General features: G+C 39.9%; 1 long non-coding RNA gene across 1 annotated transcript; it reads right to left on the bottom strand.

The window, feature by feature from the left end:
• Positions 1–4,837: 4,837 nt before the first annotated feature.
• Positions 4,838–5,471, bottom strand: LOC120716564. The gene is made up of 3 exons (XR_005691979.1): positions 5,345–5,471; positions 5,074–5,241; positions 4,838–4,954 (listed from the first exon to the last, which is right to left on the bottom strand). It is a non-coding gene; the product is annotated as an uncharacterized LOC120716564 (long non-coding RNA).
• Positions 5,472–11,708: the final 6,237 nt, after the last annotated feature.

Below are 11,708 nucleotides of genomic sequence, written 5' to 3'. Positions count from 1 at the left end.
CCTCCCCGCACGGTGCGCCCCCTCCCTTCCCGTATCATGGTTCCTTTTGGGCGTCACCACATCAAAAAATCAACACAAGGTGTCAAAACGGCCAAAACTGTCAGGTGCCCAGGGAAGAAAAAAGAGAAAAGAAGAGGAGGAGAAATTTCGTTTTTTGGGTGTATAGTAGATGAAAATTTGACGTGGAAATCTCATATTGAGTATATTAGAAAGAAGATGGTCAAAAGCATTTATATTTGGGAAATTTAAGAGATTTATTAGATCATAAAACAATGCGCATTTTATATTTTTCATTGTTTTTCTCATATTGTAGTTACTGTGTTGAAGTTTGGGGGAATACAATAGAGAATACTATAAAACCTCTAAACTTATTACAGAAGAAAGTGATACGAATGATTCATAACGTTAAATATAGAGAACATACAAATAAATTATTTATAAAATCAAAATTATTAAAAGTAGGAGATTTAGTGAAATTACGGACACTATTAATTATGTTTAAGGCTAAAAATAATATTTTGCCCTTTAAGTTACAAAGAGTATTTTTAATGTGTTCAGGGGGAGAAGATAGCAGAAGGAATTTTATTTTAAGCATCAGCTAGCTAGGACTGCACAAAGATTAATGAGTCCAACGGTTAGGGGTATACGACTGTGGAACTCTCTTCATTATAATTTAAAGAATTGTATAAGTTTACATTGTTTTAAAAAGTGTTACATGCTTAAAACGATAACTCAATATGAAGAATGTGAATGAAATTGGAGTTCATTGAAAATGGATCCATATAATTTTTTGTTTTATTTATTTAATTTTATTTTTCTCCTTGTTACTATGTGGAGTGGTATATTTGTTGTTTGGTTTGGGTTAGGACCGGAGAGAAATGTTAATATTAGTTTGTTCCCTGATTTTTGGTGCCCACTTGTAATATAAGTTGGAATGTAGATAGGGGCGGGGTTTAATAAGAATATTTTCTTCTTCCTGCTCCTTTTTCACACATGGTTGTAGTGCTTTATTGATAGAAAGTGTGGTTGGTTTGTTTGATCTGTTGTACCAAGTGTGAAAAAATAAATAAATGAAATGAAATTTATTGTATTTCATATATTCATTTTTTATTTTTTGTATTCATTTATTTATTCATATATTTTTTTTATCTTGTTAATTATTCTGATTGTGAATTTTCTTTTTTAAGTAAAAAAAAAAAAGGTCAAAGACAACGCTATTCGGTTTTCTTGTGAGTACATACACTACACTGCCGATGTAGGGGGGCGCCACCTAAAATCTTGCCTAGGGCGCCAGATTGGTTTAGGGCCGGGCCTGCGGGTCTGTCCTTCCATGATAGTTCCTACCTCTTATGCCTCTTCTTTCTCTGGTTTTCTGGCGCCTGAGATAATCACTAAGTATCAGTTGTGGTCACCTCCCTGATTTATTTATGGATTTCTTTGTTTCATTGTAGGTAATGGTTCTGACACTCACTCTTACTACTCCTTGGGCACCTTCCATCTGCTTAACCTAACCCTACAGCCTTAGGATACTGAACTTGGGATGAATCCCTCCATGCATGGTGAGGTGGTTCCCTTGTTAGTGGCTTCTATCTCCTCCTTTGGCCAGCTGATAATTCCAGCAAGGTATATGATCACCAGCAGGACGTAGGTATTGATTGCCCACTTGTTGTTCTTCCCATTCAGCTGACTCCTCAGGCTTTGCCTTACTTTCTGCAGATATTTGGCTGTTGCAACTTTCCAAGGGGCCTCCTGGGGTGGATGCTAGGCCCTGTGATGGCTGTAGCTTAAGAGGTAAAAAGTGACTCCCAAGCTAGCGAGTGGCTCCAGCAGATCCCAGGAACAACATCCGAGATCACTGTCAGGACTCTCAAGCTTCCAGGCCTCTGGTAGAGGACCCAAGCTTGAAGGACCGACTACCCACAGGGGTCAGAGGGGATTTTATTTTTTTGAGATTCTAATTAATTCCACACCAGAAAATTAATTATTAATTAATTAATTAATTATTAATAATTCATTATATTATTTAGATCCCTTAGTATCATTAAAATTGATTCTAAATATCCACGTGTCCAAATATATTTCAAAATATACAAGCTTTCATAGTGTGTCCTAATTTTCTCACAAGATAGATAGATAGATAGATAGATAGATAGATAGATAGTCAGATAGTCAGAACTACCCTTCTGGCAGTTCTGACTACCTTTCCTCTTTTTGTTACCCACCTACTACACTTCTACAGTCAAAATGACATTTCTATCCTAGTAGTGTAGATCAGTGAATCGATGTCTCGTCTCATTCACTCTCGGCATACAGCTTTTATTCAATACTGGAAAATGAGGAATAATTGTACTGTTCAACCGTATCCATTTCGCAATATAATCTCTCGGGGATAACTTTGTCGGAGATGAAATGCTGGGTTGCTAGCGAAGCTCCAAATGCTATCCAGACCACCGACAGGTCCCGCATGCCACAGCCGCTCTACACGTGATGCATACTGCTCCGACGTGCTAACGTTCTGAGGTGAATTACGGGGTGTTGCAAGTTTTGTGAGGTGCTTTCGTGATATTTAATAGATCGGATTACATTTTTTATTTTTCTCCGATAATCCGATCCAGTAATTTAGGTCAGTATCCGGACCGATACCGATACGTAATATCGGATCGGTCCATCTCTAGTAGAGAGTTCCCTGTGCCTGCTGCATCACTGGGTGGCATGGAATCAGCTCTATGGCAAAGAAGATGACTCTGCAGCGGTTGTGAAAACTACACAGAGGATTGTAAGCAGCAGCCTCACACCACCAAATTAATCTATACCAGCATATGTCAGAAATGTTTCCCAGTTTTAACACTGAAACAAAGAAGGATATAGGACAAGGGCTTTATTGTATCTTTATCATCAGCAGGGGCAGATCTAAACAGAAATTTCCTAATTCTAAAGACCAGACCACACCCAAATTTTGTAAACAATAAAGTTCTATACAACTATTTACCGAAAAATGCAGGCAATGCATCTGGAGTTTTTTTGTACCTCTATTTAAAACTACTAAAACAAAAATTAGACAACAATCAGGTGTCACAGTAAGATGCCACACAAATTATTTGTGCCAGTGCAAAAAAAATAGTTTGTCTGCCATAAGACAGAGGAGAACACCACAAGCTTAAACCCTGCAGGTCTGACAAGAGGAGGTGCAAACTTACTGTATTGCTCACTCTGTCAATGTTAACTGTAGCTAGGCTCAAAGTGTTAATGCTAGTTTATTTTAATAAACAACACTGTCATATGCAAAACGTGGGTTCCACTAAAGATGGCAAGAGATTATTTTTAGGTGGGCACATGCCACCCTTGCAGATTCAACATTGATCACTAGTAATATACATCAGATTAGAGAGAGAGAAATGCAGAAAATAAATAGCACAAAGCAAAATAAATGAATAAATAAGAAATAGAAATTCTCCTTCTTTCTTCTATTTCCAAAGCATGCTTTGTTATTGCTAAAAGGATTCAGTATTATCACACATTTAGCATTATGATTATATTATTATATTATTTTGGAATAATGGACATAAATTGTCCATCATGACAACATACAAAGAAGGCATACATACTTATTCCAAGTCCTGTCTTCAACAAGACTCTATCACCTTTTTTCAATTCGACTTTACTTTAACAGTGGTTTGTAAACAAGGTCAATATCCAAACGGGGGTTGGGTTTTGAGGTCTTGTTAAGCATCAGATGTTTTTTGTTTTTTTTGTGTTATTCGCCGACCTTTAAATGAAAGGTAAAGAGAAGGAGTCCAAGCAGCAGTGGATCATTCCCAGTCTGATAGAACAAGCGTCACTTTTGGTTGTAGAGGCAGTTGTTGCAGTTGATGTAGCAGTTGTAGCTGCAGAGCTTGTAGTTGGGGTGGTGGTTGTAGTTGTAGTTGGGGTGGTGGTTGTAGTTGTGGCGGTAGTTGTAGTTGGGGTGGTGGTTGTAGTTGTGGTGGTGGTTGTAGTTGTAGTTGGGGTGGTGGTTGTAGTTGTGGCGGTAGTTGTAGTTGGGGTGGTGGTTGTAGTTGTGGCGGTGGTTGTAGTTGTAGTTGGGGTGGTGGTTGTAGTTGTAGTTGTGGCGGTGGTTGTAGTTGGGGTGGTGGTTGTAGTTGTGGCGGTAGTTGTAGTTGGGGTGGTGGTTGTAGTTGTAGTTGGGGTGGTGGTTGTAGTTGTAGTGGGGGTGGTTGTAGTTGTAGTTGGGGTGGTGGTTGTAGTTGTAGCTGGGGTGGTTGTAGTTGTAGTTGGGGTGGTGGTTGTAGTTGGGGTGGTGGTTGTAGTTGTGGCGGTGGTTGTAGTTGGGGTGGTGGTTGTAGTTGTGGCAGTGGTTGTAGTTGTAGTTGGGGTGGTGGTTGTAGTTGGGGCAGCAGTTGTAGTTGGTGCTGCAGAACAGGCAACACCTGATACTGTACCAACGCTCTGCATGAAAGGTAGAGAACCCAGGCTTAAGCAGCTGCACACAGGTTTGCAGATGCGCAGCCGTAACCTGGAACGTGCTGGTGCCGCTTTTGAGCTAGCAGACCAAAAAGAAGAATTTCAGGATATGTTTTAAATTGGCTACTTTCCAGGAAGCTTAATATATTTCATGCAAAAATACCAACTTAACAGCTTTTAAAAAACTTTATGTGTTTGTCTGACTTCCAGGCTTGAAATTTAAATCTTATCACAGTAAACTTTCACACCCAAGGATAACATTTAGTATTAATTAGGGTAAAAGTTCCGCTCTTTTATATGTCAGATGTTCACAAAAGAATTTGAAATCATCGTTGATCGAAACCTATGACACAACTGATACAACATAAAGACTCACTGGTTGATTGGAAGCATTGGTTCTCCACTCCCTGACACTGTAATGTGGAGGAGCACTGACCAGTGGAAGGGTCACAAAAGTTGCATACTCCACCATTATTTGACTGAGAAGCAGGATCTGAAACAGAAAAGGAGGACATTTCATTTCAGAACAGAGACTCTTACAACATCAGATTATTGTTTTTATTTCTTTATTTATTCTTTTGTCTTCAATGGTCAACGTAGTATTTAACTTACTTGGCAGAGTTGCTGAGTTGCAGTTATCTGTGTTGCAGCATTGAGCAGAAGCCAGAGCACTTTGAAAACCCAGGTCGACTGAAAATGTCTGAGAGGTTACGGCTGGACACAGGGAGGAAGATGCACATGCCTTGTAGATTTGTGTGACCGGAGTTCCAGATGAAGTAGCTACAAATTCAAAGTGCAGTTTGTTAATGTTGATGGAACACAAATAGCTTCACAGGGGATGTAATTTGGTGAAAATATGAAATATGATATGAAGAAACATTACCTAGAATGGTAGCTGTAACACACATTGGTTCCGATGAGGAGCATGTAAGTAGTGCTGTGCTTGAACATGCTGAATTTGTGCAGGTTTGGCACTGGAGGGCTCCAGCTGCAATCAGGAGAGAAACACAAAAATGATTATGAAAAATGTTTTTGATTTATTTTTCTATTTATAGAATCTATTTCTAAGTTTTTTTATACACTTTCTTATAGTTTTATTAATGTAAAAACCATAAATTTTTATTTGTATTTTTTATCGTTAGGCTATATTATTTATATATATTTATTATATTATAGCAAATACATTTAATTATTATGTTTTTAAAACACTAATATGTGACATGTTTTTAGTATGATTTTGTGCTAGGGTTAAATGCTTTTTGTCTTTTGGTAACTACAAATGACAATAAACCATTAATATATATGTCTAGCTGTGCTCGTATTATTTAAGCCACCTGCTCAAATTCAATTCAGGATGCACTTATTTGAAGTTAAAATGGTTCTTTTTAAAGAACCATTTGAAAGACCTTTTTAAAAATGGTTCTTTTTAGAGAACCATTTTTTAAAAGTGTCTTTGAAAAACCATAAAGGTGCCCCAAAGAACCATAAGAATGGTTTCTTTGGGGCACCTTAATGGTTTTCAATAACCACTGAAAGAAAGGGTTCTTCCAAGAACCATTGTTTTGAAACGGTTTTTCTTTGGCATCCAAAAAAGGTTCTTCTATGGCATCAGTTCTAAAGAACCACTTTTGGTTCCAGTTGGCACCTTTATTTTTTCTAGAGTGCAGATCACGTGGCAACAGGAAGAAATGTCGAGACTCTTTCACTCATTCATTTCGCCTCTCACCTCGATACTCACCTGGTCGCACCCCCCTTGGAGCAATTACTCCTCACTTATCAAGTAGAATTATCTCAGTAACGACTCATCTTGCGTTCGGTATTCTCTGCCTTACATAATCCGCCTCTCCTTCGTTGCAGTAAGCTCCATGCCTGTGACTCTCACCCCCCTGCCGAGCCCTTGTGGCTCAAATTACAGAGTTAAAAGAACAACCTGTGGGTCCACTTCACGTACAAGCCACTGGCCTTCTGACAAAACTGAGTGGGGAATTTTTTTTTTTATGGCTAAAGGTGATAATGATATGAAGTAACAACCAACTCCAACCACACACAAGCAAGAAATCAAACCATAGAATCTCCGCAGTATAGTGCTGTCTGGCCTGGGTCTAAGGACCCAGAGCTCACGTATTTTTGTACCTGTTATTTTTCTTTGTGTAGTGTTTTGTTGTTTTCTTCTTTTTTCGCTCCTGTCTCTCAGCGTGTGCTCACAGGTGTTTTTGGTCGCCTGAGGAATCGCGACCCGGAACAGGTTTCCGACGGCTGGAGGCAGCCACACCTGCTGGCTCGTTATCTGCGTTATCAGGGGAGCCATATTTAGAAGTGTGGCTGAGCGCTGCTGCAGCCCTGGATCCGAGTGTCAAAACCGTAAGTACAGACTTTCCATTGAATTAGTGAATGCCTCGCTGCTGTGGATTTCCTGCTGAGCTGTGTGTGTGTTTTGTGTCACCAGGAGTTGGGAGCGGCGAGTCAGTTACGGAGAGGAGAGTACACGAGGGTTGGGGTTTTTTGAAGTGTCACCATTCACTTCCACGGAACCTTGCACTGTGTGGGATTCATGGAGGAAGGCCACGGAGCCCACAGTGCTTGAGATCTGTACTTGGACTTGTTGTTTTGCGCTCAACTCCATTACAAAACATTAGGAAGAAAACCCTCTAAGGGGGGTCTGAAAACATCGCTAAATAAGCGATAAAGTCGTTAAGTTGGCAAACACTGGCGAGGTGATAAGGAAAACGCAGGGGCATTTATTCTTCCAGGACCTGAACTCCGTATAGCCACCCCTCCAACAGCCAAACCCATCTGTTCCTGATTGGAGTGGGATCATGACATTGACCAAGCAGCTGAAAGGGTCACAATTTGTACGTGTAAGTTGAAATTCCATGCAGCCAGGGAACACCCGAGTGCAGTGTTGTTGCACTTAGTTTTTTTGCTTTGTATCTCTAACCAAGACCTTAACAAAAAAATTTGTATCTGCTGTAACACACAAATCCTTTTTACACACACAAAAATTCTCACTGTAGATGTACAAAGATAAAATTTTAATATATTTTGGTTTACAAGGTTAGTCAAAAACTCAATACAACAAATACACATTTGATTTACAAATACAAATATTTATGACCACAATTTGAGCCGCATCTATTTCAGCAACAGTTTCTCACAAAATTCTTATAATCTGTAAAAAAAAAAAAAAAAAAAAAAAGAGGAAAAAAAGGAAAGTTTGCAGGGAATGACAAATAGAACGGATGGATTAGAATAGTGGCCACAAGGGAAAAACATATCGGGACACTGAGAATTTTTAGAAAATAAGATGGATCTATTTTAGATATTGTTTTGTCTATTTTGAAACTGATTTTTTTAAAGTACTTATTGTAATATATATTTTATATTGTTGAAAACCTTGGAAATTTAACTAAAGCTTTCACTAGCAGGTGTAAAAACAACCGGGTGTGATTTTATGTCCAAAATATCTGTGTTCTGGTCAGGTGCTTTTTAGTTAGTAATACCACTTTGTACCACAAGATGGTAGGCTGAGTCAATATAACCCATTAAAAACGTGTTTGTATTTACGAGGTTTGCCTGGAAAAATCTCTTGACAAAAAAGGAAGCTAATAGGCTGCTGTCAAAAAACACCTTAAACACCCACTGGTAAAACACCCCTGCTGGTTAATGTGGGAATTATATAGTGTAGAAGTTTTGCTTAACGCGTCTTTAAATACTTCCTTCTGATTTTTGCAAAATGACAAAAAAAAAATTCTTTAAAGATGAAAATTCTGAAATGATGATTTTATCGACAGTGCCACAGGTATCAGCACTTCTCATTTCCAGTCAAGAACTGCATGTCTGAAAAACATCTGTACAGCAGTGTCCAGCCTTTAAGTCTCCCTGTCTTGAATCTGGGAACGTCAGCTGTTGTGAAACAATTTGTGTAATACTATATACTATTAGAAGAGCAAAAAGGCTTGATACACCTTGTGAAGCATCAGAAAGGCTCAGAAAACACCTTTTTCATGACACTGATTTGGCTTACGAATCCAAATTTAGTTAAGAGACTGGAGTCTGTCTGAAGCTGAGGTACATAAAAAGGTATCAATATAAAACAAATAAAAAAAACTGCACAAATACCAATATGTTACCGATATATCATACTTCTGCATATTCTTTTTAGCAGGAAAAATAGTACATATCTGAAAATAATGAAGATTTAACTGAAACAACACTAAAGACTTTACAGGCAGAACAATCTACTGCATAAGGGATGTGGATAAATGGCTCTCAATGTAAAACCAGTAAAAAATAAATAAAAACAAGAAAAAAATCTGTTTAAAACTGATATGAATTTTATTTATTGTTATGTTTTTGTCATGTTATGCTGGTGGTCATACTGAGGCCACGAAACAATACAAAATGAGAAAAAAACAGAACATTTCCATGTGTCCAACCTGTTTGGTATGACGGTGTGCGTTGACATCCTCCAATCCGTACTGTAATTGGCTGTTAAAGTAATGGCACAAAAATCCACAGACTTATGGTACAAAATGTAGCTTTAAGAGCTATGAGTAGAGTAATGATAAGAGTTGTGAAAGCTATCTGATCAATATATTATCCTTCGGCAATGTCACTCAGTTACAGCCTATATATGATGAATTCAGCTGAGATGGCTAGATGGAAGTAACCTTCCATGAAGTTCTTCGTGCTCCTTTTCTTTCTCCAGTTTCTGCTCCTTGAGGTATTCACTGAGGTATTCCAGCACCTGATCAGTTGTGGCCATCTCCCTGGTGTACTCAGGGATTTTTTTGTGTTTCATCCTGGACAGTGGTTCTTACACTCACTAGTCCCTGGTCACCTTACTGGCTGCTTAGCGTACACCTCAGGGTGCTGGACTCTGAGTGAAACCCCTCATGCACAGTAAAGCATTTTCTTGTCTTGAGTGTCGGGGGCTTCTGTCCCTCCTTTGGCCAACTTATTATTCAGCAGGGTATCAAAGGGTATCTAAAGGCCAATTTGTGTTGGTTGGCGAGATTTTGGTACTTACCCATTTAGCGACTACTCAGGGCCTTTTCTCGGTAGGTATTTCATGTTGTGGCTTTCCTAGCAGCCTCGTCATGGGTCCCATTTACCTGTGGGATTCCAAGGTATTGTAGTTTTCTCTTATGTCTGCGATGTTGTCCTTCTGTAGTGCAATCCCTCAGTTCTGACTACCTTCCCCCGTCTGAATGCAATTCTCATGTCATTGCTGTAGGTCTTAGTGGTGTGGATCAGAACTGGTATCTCATTCACTACTGGCAAACAGCATTATGACATTCATTTAGAGGAGGTGGCTAACAAGTCCTCCATTTGTAGTCCGCATCCACAGGAAGTTGTTTAATTGTTAATAGCTGAGAGGGTGTCACGGCGAGGCCGAACCCTAAACACCAGACTCAAATGCAGACATACACAGAGGCACAGACGAGTGTTTCCTTGGGCCTGACAAAGACTGAGCTATGAGGAATAACATGGGACTTCATTACGGTGGTAAACAGAAGTGACGCTAAACTATGAGAAATCAGATTTACGAAAGCACCAGAGATTGTGACGAGGGATATGTACAGGGGCACAGGGCAGGAACATGACCTGGAGGCTCTGAACATTTGGCAGGTGGAGGAAGAGGCAAGGAAGGGTGAGTGGTCCGAGTTGAGCAGTTCTGGTCTCCAGGAAGATGGTGGTCCGATTGAGCACTGTGACAGGAGGGCAGGCAGGTGAGTGAATCTCGAGAGGTGTTGTGACGCAAAGAGCTGCCAAGCACAAAACCAGCTTCAGGATGAAAGGTGTATGCCAGGAGATGGAGGTGGCAGACAACAGGATAGTGTGGTTAGCTGAAGACTTGGCGAAGAGGAGTGGTGAGCGCTGGTCTTAAGTACTGGCAGCTCAATTGCCAGCAGGTGTGGAGACATGCAGGAAAGCAGTGATTCCACCCAGGGTGGAACTGTGACTCAGTGGAAAAACTCAGCACTCCCCAGACTACGACAGAGGGTTCAGTCCTACGCAGCAGTGAGAACAGAGCATCCTTGGTAGATCCCACACTTAGGGTGACTTGTGCTGAAGTTGGCCTCTAGTGTTATTCTGGCACATTCCCATCCAATCCTGATGAAGGGGTTAGAGAGTCTAGGTTTTTTTGTAGTCAATCCAGGCAGTGCACAGGGTTGGTTCCTCTGCTGTAGTTAAAGTGTAGAGGAAGTGACCCAAAGAGATGGAAGACAGCAAACAAATCTTTATTTAAAGCATATTACTTTCCAGGCAGCAGTACAACTTTCCTATATAAATATTCCTATATAAATAGACAAATACATTACAAATCTAGCTGAATAAAACAAGAATACAAATAGTGCAGTCATTTAAAACAAAGGCCATTCAACAGACTGCAAACTGGAAGTACCAGAGAGCTGACCCCCAGTGTTTCTGCAAAATATAAGCGCTTCCATTGAAGTGTTGCTATATACTCATATTAAATACATTTTAATAGAAAAAAAGAAAATAAAAATGTACATTTTTGTAAATTCATTATACAAACACTAGTATTTGATATATAGCACTGCACAAAAACATTAAAGAACATTTTGAAAATGCCCCATTTTTTTTTTTTTTTTGGCTGTATATCTCTCAAATAAAAGACACATAAAACAAAGTGAACAAAGGATGCTGTAGGCTAGTTCATTTGTGCAAGAAATTTCAATGCAGCAGGAGTAGCAGTACATATTTGTACGACCCCCATGTGCGTGTATGCATGCCTGTAATGTAAGACGCTGGTCCACGGCATCACTGAGATGCTGGCATGAGGCTATAATAATGCTGAGGCTGGGCATGACGGGCACCAGGAGGAGCCAGGATGTAAGCAAACAGAGCAGGGTCTGACAATGGGCCCAAGATTTCTTGATCATATCTAATAGCAGTCAGGCTGCCGTTGCGAGCTTGTAGAGGTCCCTCCATGGATATGCCTCCACAGACTATCACTGACTAATTAGCAAACCAGTCAGTTGAAGGCATAAGAACTGGTTTGGTTTAGCCAACAGGGCTCTATGGTGCGGAGGAGAGCACAGGACCACTAGAAGGCGAAAAGTTTCTCAGTACATCAGAGGCTGCCTATCTCCCTCTCTCGACCACAATGAGTTTGTGTACACACCAAATCAGTTCACGGAGGATGCCATCATCATCACCCTTCACAGAATGCTGAGCCATCTGAGAACAGGAAGATCTAAGAGTGAGGATGCATATAC

This window comes from Simochromis diagramma, unplaced genomic scaffold, assembly GCF_900408965.1.
Source record: "Simochromis diagramma unplaced genomic scaffold, fSimDia1.1 OVJJ01000477.1, whole genome shotgun sequence".
NCBI lineage: Eukaryota > Metazoa > Chordata > Actinopteri > Cichliformes > Cichlidae > Simochromis > Simochromis diagramma.
Note: the sequence above shows the minus strand (reverse complement) of the source record. Positions and strands in the feature narration are given on the sequence as shown.